The sequence below is a fragment of the Pteropus alecto genome, unplaced genomic scaffold (genome assembly GCF_000325575.1).
Source record: "Pteropus alecto unplaced genomic scaffold, ASM32557v1 scaffold276, whole genome shotgun sequence".
Taxonomy (NCBI): Eukaryota; Metazoa; Chordata; class Mammalia; order Chiroptera; family Pteropodidae; genus Pteropus; species Pteropus alecto.
The window spans coordinates 4,272,366-4,281,617 of record NW_006438074.1 but is presented as its reverse complement, the minus strand read 5'-3'; positions in this window follow the sequence as shown (position 1 = coordinate 4,281,617).

Sequence of the window (9,252 nt, the reverse complement as noted above, 5' to 3'; positions counted from 1 at the left end):
TCTTGCAACCCACCACATTCCCTGAGTTGCCCACAGTTTCTCCAGAGCATCTCCTGGTCCTAGAGGGAACCGTTCATGGGCTCACACTTCTCATGGACGTTTGCTCAGACTCTTGCATCAGGCACTGTCCTCGGCCTCGAGCATCCAAAGATGATTAAGACAGAGTCCCTGCTCTCAAGGAGCCAGTGGGAGAAGCAGAAAGATGACTAAGCAAGTGCAACACTAGCGCGACAGAGGAAACGCATGAGGTGACAAGTAGATGAGCCCAAGGGAGACACGTGAACTGGGTCTGGAGGGGCAGGAGTTCGTGGGAAAGACACGAAAAAGATAGACTTCTCAAAGACGTGGGTGAATGAACTAGCCTGCAACCCTGAGGGGAAGAGTTGAAATGGGGGGAGGAGGGATGTGTGGATGAGCAGATAAAATTGGATGGCTAGGGAGGGGTGAGGCTTGGAATGCCTTGTTCTCCAGCCTGAGTTCAGAATTTACCCTGACAAGAGAGGGAAACTACTCAGGATTTTTAAAAAAGAAGTTCCATCATCACATTTGCATTTTTAGGGGGAGGGGGAGAACATACTGGGAGCAAAATCGAGTCTGGATTAGAGAAAGAGAGTTGGAGGGGAGGTTGACCAGGAGGCTACTACGGTAGTCCATGCTTGAGACGATGAAGCCAAATGAAGGCTATTGGCAGTGGAGGTGGAGGAGGCAGAGACAGAATGGACTGTGCTGAAATGCTGAGTAGCTGTGGCTGGTACGGTAGTGGTGGTGGGAACGTTGGGGAGAAAGAGCAATCCTGGGAGACTCCCAGATTTCTGACTCGGGTAGGAGTCACTATGTGAGAAGAGACCTAGAAGAAGAGCAGATTTGGAAGAAAGATGACCAGTGGAATTTGGGGGAGGGCGAGCCTGAGAGCCTGAGGCATGCCCAAGTGGAAAGGTCAGCAGGCCATCAGGTGGGGGGTTGGCACCCAGGGTAGAGGCCTAGGTGACTTCTATCTGTGTGTCTCTGCTTGCAAGGCCTATTTCTCCCTAGGAGTTCAGTTTTGGGACCTGTGACCTGGAAACTGCTGGAGTCTGCTCCTGTCAAGGTTATTCTGGTTTAAATTCTTTTTCCCTGTTGGCATGTGATTTCATGCTTTTCACTTCTCCCTTTAAATGGAAAAGCAGAAAATGATCTTCGCCCTCCAGTGGGGATTGAGATTTTTTTCTCTCTCAGTTCTGACACCTGCTACTGTTTTACCAGCTATTAAAGGTCTATGTGACTGGGTGGCAAGCCTCAGGCAGTGCTAAGTGGGTGTGTGGGAGGACCTGGAGAAATGTCAGAAGAGAGATGTTAGAACGTTGACTCACAGCCAAGGGAAGCAATGACCCGCAAACTGGGGCATGGGAGCCAGAGTGAGGGGTTTTGAGTAAGGACCTAAGGAATGTAAGGACCCAAGAATAAAGGTGCCACCCTATCTCTGGCATATAAGGCTCTGCAGCTCTTTCCAAGCCTCCTCCTACCACTCATCTACTCCAGTCCACCTTCTGGGCACCTTGTGCGAGGTCACAGAGTTCATATGCAGTGGAGCCAGAACACAAGGTCAGGGGACGGATGGCGGAGACTGTGCTCATTATCTTCTCCACCATAAGGAAGTCCCATCAGGGTGAGATTAAAGGACAAGCTACCTGCCGACCTGACCCAAACCTACCTGGCTTCAAACAGGAGACTTGAGGGGTGAGTTCCATCAGTAAGGCCAGCCATCAAGAGAGAGTTATTGGGGTGGTGGGTATTCTGCCTTTGCTGGGAGCCCACCACCACCTCGAGTATCTCCTCTTCGGCCCTCCTCGGGCTGCAGAGTGAGGCGGGAGCCACCTTCTAGTTCCAGCTTGTTTGCCAATTCATTTTCTTGCAAACAAATCCTGCCTTGTGATATTGTTGCTGTAATGAGAAAGAGGTTCATCTATTTCCAATTCTGCAATGTGGGCAGACTTTTAAGGGATCTCTCTGTTTTCAGTTCACATATTAATGTGCTGCCTGCCACAGTTTCAAATACCTTCTGTACCGGAATGCCGGCCGTTTTATTTAAGGGGGTGGGGTGGGCGGAGGGGAGCTAATATTTCACTTGTTATATTTTCAAATGTGAAAAGGTTAAAAGGACTTGTCTTATCTTGAGACATACCTGAAGGGATTTGGACAAGATAAAAATCCAAATCTTTTATCTATGAAAATTCTTTGCTCAACAGAGCTAATAAGAAGCATATGTATTTGTGTGCATGAGTGTGTTTGCATATACATGTGCTCACACAGGCGGGCATGTACGTTAAAGCTGTTGAGGTCTCAAGCTGCCCCTCCTTGGGACAGCGATACTCCTTTACTGGAGAGATGAACAATCTCCGTGATGTTCATGGCTTCTTTTTTATCTGGGGACACCTCAGGTCTCTGAAGGACCAAATCAAACAGTACAAGATCCTGCCCTACACTGTTGAGGCCGGCCAGTGACACATTTTTCACTATCTTTTTCCTGTTTCCTCTAAAGAGGTCTAGGCTAAAACCCTGCCCGTTAGCAATCCTACGTGGAAGGCTTTGCTGACATTTAATCTCCCTAATCCATGTGAGGCCCTGGTGTTATCTCATGTTTAACAATTAGAAAAGCGCATCTTGGCTTCGGTGGGAATACCAGTCAGAGTTAAGCTGTTGGGAGGCCAGGGGTAGAATCCCAGATGGACCTAGGAGTTCTGCAGCCACCCACCCCACTCCAGGGGGGTTGCCTCACCATCTTTTCTCCTGTGTCAGTCCCAGGTACATGTAAGGATTTGGAGTTCCAACCCAGAAAGCAAAATGTAAATGTTCTTTATTCTCTGCCCTGAAATATCGGTTCATTAAAACCCTAATGTTTCAATCTCTTTTGAGATTGCATTTCTTGATTTTTTCCCCCTTCTCAAATGGGAACCTAGTGACCTTCAATCACCATTATCTGAGAAGAGATATGTTTGTGTACATAGCCAGGGGCTTAGAAGTGCTTATTATTTGCAGAGGGTTTTTTATGCTCTCCCAGGATTTTCCTTGCCCACGTGATGCTACTTAAAAATCTATTGTGTAATCTTAACACTGTAGGTCTCACTGGCTTTCAGGTTTCTGGGCCTTCAGATCCATGTGTGGACTGCCTGTCTATGTATTATTCACAGACACACCTTTTCTCAAGTAAGAAACCAAATAGAGATTAATACATTTTTTTTTTTTAATTGGGAGAGAAGGAATCACAGCTCTGATTTGTAAACATGCCGCCCCCTCCACTCATAACTTATTCCAGAAACATCCCTTGAAAGCGTTTTTCTCCGCAGCGAGATCTGCCTTCTCTCCAGTGAGGACCACAGGAGCCCTCTTGGCAGAGGCCGCTGCCGCTAGACACGTGGCCGTCGCCCCTGAAGTCACTCAGTCGAGTTCTCTTTGCCTGGCAGGAATGGTTGAGCAGTGAGAGCAGAGGCCTGCATCACTGGGATGCATTTTACGTTGGCATAGGAAATTTCCAGAATTTCAAAGATGGAGCACATTGTTTCTTATGAAATTTTTGCAGGGCTTATATGATTGTCAGACTTCAACCTTGGCTATTATTGATGAATTTTGTTCCGAAAATTAACTTTAAAAATACAGAAAGCAGTCTTCTGGTTGAGATTATTCTTAACCTCTCAGTTGTTCCTTTAGTGTGTATTTGTTGTTGAGCTTCTCGGTTGTACTGGCTTGAATAATGCCTCATCCTATGGTAGGTACCCCCCTGTTCCCCCTCTCCCCACCCCCCGCCCCCAATGAACCAGCTGCCATTTCGATTCAGAGAAATGTGGCAAATGGACATGGCTTAAATGGCAGAGAAACCCAGGAAAGCTCCTGACAAGACGTTGATATTTTGAAGTTAACAAAACTACAAAGATGCTTATGATTTTGTAATATGGTTTAAATGGTTGCGGGTGTTGCTGCTGGGGTTAGGACAAACTCTACCACATATTGGTCAACTGACTTTGGACAGGTTATTTAATATCTCTAAAGCTATGTAACCTCGTCTGGAGAAAGAGAGAGCTAGAGACAGGGGTGGGGGGCAAAGAGAGAGACACACACACAGAGGGAAAGCATAAAGGATTAAATAAGATAATTACATTTTAATGTCAAACAACTTCAATAAGTGTTAGGGATTATATTATTACTATTGAGTTTGTGAACCAAGATAAAAATGCATAACACTGAATGGGAGATGGTCTGACATGTAGGTAGATGCACAGGATGGCATGTGTTGAAGGCAGCCATCTCCATGACAACCACAGTGCCCTCTACTTAGCAGGTCCCCTCACAAATCACACGAGACACCATTTTGCTTATAGTTCAATGATGCCCTGGCCCTTCCAGGTGCTTTATGAATAAAGATTAGGAAAAGTTTTCTTCCCTTTAAATAAGAATAATTTTTATTAATTTTAATTATACAAGTAATATATGAATATATTTTCTTTATAAAAAAATGAAACATTACAGCTGAGACTGAAGTCGACTTTGAGCATCATCTCCAGTCCTCGTCTCCACCCCAGAGGTAATTCTCACCATCAATTTGATGCGTCTAAAATATTGTTTAACATGCAGGGGTGTCTTTAATTGTAACTTATATCATGTGTTATTCTGCAGCTTGATTTTTGTTTACTCGACAATATGTGTTGAAGATCTTTCTCTATAAGTACATATAATACATTTAAAAAAAACCCTGCCGTGCATGCGTGTTATGGATGAACCACATTTTAGCCAATACCATTTTGATGGCCATTTAAGTTATTTCTGACTTGTTGCTATTGCAAACGAAGCTGCCACGAACATCCTTGAACCTGCCATCTGAGCCAATGATAAGTATTTCTCTGGGGAAGAAATGGAAAAATGGATCACTGGATCACAGTGCATGAACATTTTATGCTTTAATCGATATTGCCAAATTACAAAGTGATCATACCAGTTTACGATCTCATCTATAATATATTGAAATATCTTTTCTCCTATACTTTTTTCCCCCCCAATTTAATAGATGAGAAAACAAAAACAAAACTATCGTGTTTGAATTTCCATTTTTCTGATTACTAGTAAAACTGAGCATTTTCATCATGCGTTTTCGGGCCAAATTTATGTTTATATTTCCTTTTTATTTATATTTTACTATTTATTTTATTAAATTTTTACATTTACATTTTATGTTTATATTTCTGTGAATTAGCATGTTATATCTTTACAAGATTTTTCTACGTGATTGTTTTGCATTTTCTTTTTGATCTATAAAAGTTCTTTATATATTCTAGATACTAATCCTTTGTTGCAAGTATTTTCTCCTTTTGTTCTTTAACTTTATGGTGTCTTCTGCCATACAGCAGTTCTTGTTTTCAATGTAGTCAAATTTTTCAGTCTTTGTGTATTTGTTTTTTGTGCCTTATTTAGAAATCCTTTTTGATGCCAAGTCATAAAAAAAGAGTCTTCCTGCATTATATTAGAATGCTTCTTTACATCTAGGTTGTTAAAGAGGGAGATTTACTAAGTAAGTAATGCCTTATCTACATTCCTGGCGTATCTACAACCCAGTAGGAGGGTGAGTCGCCTACTGCTCAGAAGTGGCACCCAGCCCCCGCTGAAGACTTTCGCAGTCCCAACAGTTTCCAGCAGAGGGCAGTGTCTGAGCAGTTCTGCCTCCTGTTGGGGCGCTCAGGGGTTCCCTGACTTACCAAAGGGAACATTTTAACTGCTCTAAAACTAGCAAGTTCCAGTGAGGGGAGAATATATCAAGTCAGGGAAAAACCAGGAGCAAAGTCTGTTGTTGAATGTGCTGTACAGTGGAAAATAAAACAGGGCCAAGGGGAAAGTGTCTGGGTGGACTCTGTGTGTTATGACTACGTATGGAGAGAGCAGATCAAACAGCCAGGATCACAGAGGGTTTCCTCGGGGATGCTTCGCTGTCTGCTTAAGTCTGGTCCACACGCTTGAGATGAAAGCTAAAGCTTTACAGAGGAAATGTTATTTATTGGACCAACAACAGGCAGGATGGAAACACACGACCCCTAAACTTATCCTTTTGATTTCATCAATAATCCAAGCCCTGTCTCCTTTTAAATAAATAAATAAATAAATAAATAGCCAACGGCCAGAGGCACAGCTGACTTGAGAGGGGAACCCAACCGAGAGGACAACAGAGAGACAGTGCTGTTCAGTACAGCTCCCTCCCCACCGCACCCGAGGTGCATCCTGGGCCGGCAGCTCTGTTTTTTGTTATTGTTTTGTTTAATGCTATCAATGTGGGATGAACTATAACATTATGAAACCAGAAGAATATTGACAATGAAATGCATAGATCCACATAAATATACTGATCTACAGAAATTTGCAGATCTGATTTGGTCTCTCAGCTCATGTGCTAGGTTCTCTCTGCTTGTCTCTGCTCACCCACTCTCTACTTCTCCTCACCCTGCTTTGTGCCCGGGAGGCCGCCTGTGCGAACTGAGTCAATGGGCTCCCTTGCTGGTTGGTTTCTGGTTTGGATGGACTGGGGAGAAGCACTGGTTAGAAGTTATTCTCCAGGCTCCCTACCTGCTGGGCTGTAGTTGGCCGTGGCTTCATTCCCCAGCAGATTATGGGTAGTACTACAGATGCAGGAAAACCTGACCACTATCTCTTCTTCCCCTTCTATGCCTTGGCATGTTAGAGCTTTCCAGAGAGCCTGGGTGCTTCACTATCCTGTATTGACTTCCTCTGTCCCTGCTCACACCCTTAGAAATAGTTCCTTTATTGATTTATCTTCAATCATCTCTTCAGAGCATACTGTTTGATTTCTGCCCCGACCCTGGCTAATGTAGAAACCTAAATCTATCAGGATTCTTCATCCTGAAATAGATCAAGTGTACAATTAAAAGTTTATTGTTTTTAATTCTCTTTTCCACACAAATAATCCCCAAGCCCGGCAGTGGCTGCCGCCCATGCACCTTTCCAAGAGACAGAGCAACAAGTCATTGCAAACTGGCCTAAAAACCACCTAACTGGGTTTATTTTCTGCAATTCTCTAGTGTTTATTTATCTAAGACTCCTTCCCCCAGGAGCACAAAAAAATGTCCCATTACTATAAATACTCTACAATTCCATTCCAAGCTTTAAAGGCAAACAACCTGGAAGATGAAAAGGTGGCAGGAACCAGTCTGGATGCCTTGATAGTTTAACTAATTCATTAAGGAATGACTGTAGAAAGTTACCCGAGATGTAGATTGCATTTATATGCAGTTCTTCCCTCCAGGGAGAGGATTGTGGTCCTGTAAGCTGAATAGTCAAAATAAACTGCCACTCCCAGTAGGTGAGGCCCTTTAATTTCCATTTATCTACCGGATGTACGTAAATAAGTAACCTGGTCCCCCATCTCATTCTTTCTCTCCTCCCTCCACCTGCTGGTAAAAGCATGAGGGAATGAAGCCCAGAGATTGCAATACGAGGAACAGGGCCCTGATCAACACATTAGATCACCACAAATGAACTGAGAGCTTTTGGACACTTACTTTAATTAAACACTAAACGAGTCTCACTCACTGCAGACTGTCACTTGTTCTTTCTGGATGCACCATTTCTACACTTGTAGCTAATCCGCTCTCCCTCTTTCCCAGTCCAGCTCTCACCCTGTTTTCAGCCCTTGTCTAGTGACCTTGTCTAATGGCCTAGGAGACATCTTTGATGCCTTTTTTCTTTCATACTTCATATCCTATCTACTCAAGCCCTGTGCATTTCATCTAAGTCTGTCTCTGTTCTCCATTCTTCGCCCCACCCCCACCACCGGCACTCGGTCAGAAGCCCATGGACCACTCCATAACTGGCCTATGCCCTGCCGTTGGCACTCACCTCTTCATGGCACAGCAAGAATAAGGTTTACAACATGTGAACTTGTCCCCAAATCTTTTCTGCTTAAGCCCTTCAGAGGCTCCTCATTGTTTTTAAGATAAAGACTCAAAGCTTTATAAATCTGCACAGCCTGATTTCAGCCCACCAGTCCCACGTCACCTGATGCCACGCCGCCATCTGCTATGGTCTGGCTTCCTTCCTTGGGTCTTCTCTCTGATCCTTAAACTTGCCATGCTCCATTTTGACTTATGTCCTTTTCCTTTGCCTAGTTAACTCCTGTAGACCCCAACTCAAACAACGCCATCCCAAGGGAGACTTCCCTGACTTGGGACTAGGCCAGGTTCTCCACAGCACACGCCCTTGCCATGCTCACAGGCTGTAACTACACATGTAATTGAGAGAGCAATGCCCATCTCTTCCACTAGAATCCATGCTATATGAGGTCAGGAGTAGTAGTCTGTTTTGTGCACCTGGCATTGTGCCTGGCATATAAGACAATTTCAAACAAACAAACAAACAAACAAAAAAAACACAACTTGCTAAAGGAATTAATGGACACAATCACCCTCTTTCCCGCATTGTGCCTGGCATATAAGACAATTTCAAACAAACAAACAAACAAACAAAAAAAACACAACTTGCTAAAGGAATTAATGGACACAATCACCATCTTTCCCTTAATATCAGCGAGTAGTGTTGACACCTCCCCAGACTGAAGAAATGGAGGTCCAGGGTCTGGAGAGAGGTAGGCATGGAACTGATCAGAGTTGGGGAGGTGGACTAGATTGTTTTACCACAGCCAGTGATTCATTCGTTTAGGGGCTATTCATATCCTCTGGCCTCCTCTGTCTGTACAGTTATTCTCCCCCAACCTGGCTCTGCTGTGCCAGTGTTGTTGAGTTCACGCTCACACCCGCCACACCCACTGCCTCTGACCACTAGAGCCCCTCTTCCCTGTGGCTCCACACCCATTTATTCTTGGCTGAGAAACCTGGGCCTTCCATTTCCAGGCATGATTCTAACCGGATGCAATAAAGCACTTAAAAACCACCAACTGGTTGGTCTCCTGGAACTTCTTACCTCCCACTATTATTGGCAATGCAAATGAAGGATTAAATTCCAAGCAAAAGAGGTTTTCTTCAGAAGCCTGGGTTTTCAGAAGTATCCCCAGGGTAATAAAATGGAAAAAGGAAAACGGAGCACACAAGGCCTTCTTTCCATTCCCCCAAGTGTTGGCCGAGATTGCAGCTTAAGAGATGTGTAAGAAGTGAGTGAGCCAGGGCTTGGAGAGGTAATTGTCTATGCCAATGGTTCTCAAACGATAGCATGCATCGGGATCACTTGGAAGCCTTCTTAAACATAGATGACTGGGTCTCACCCCCA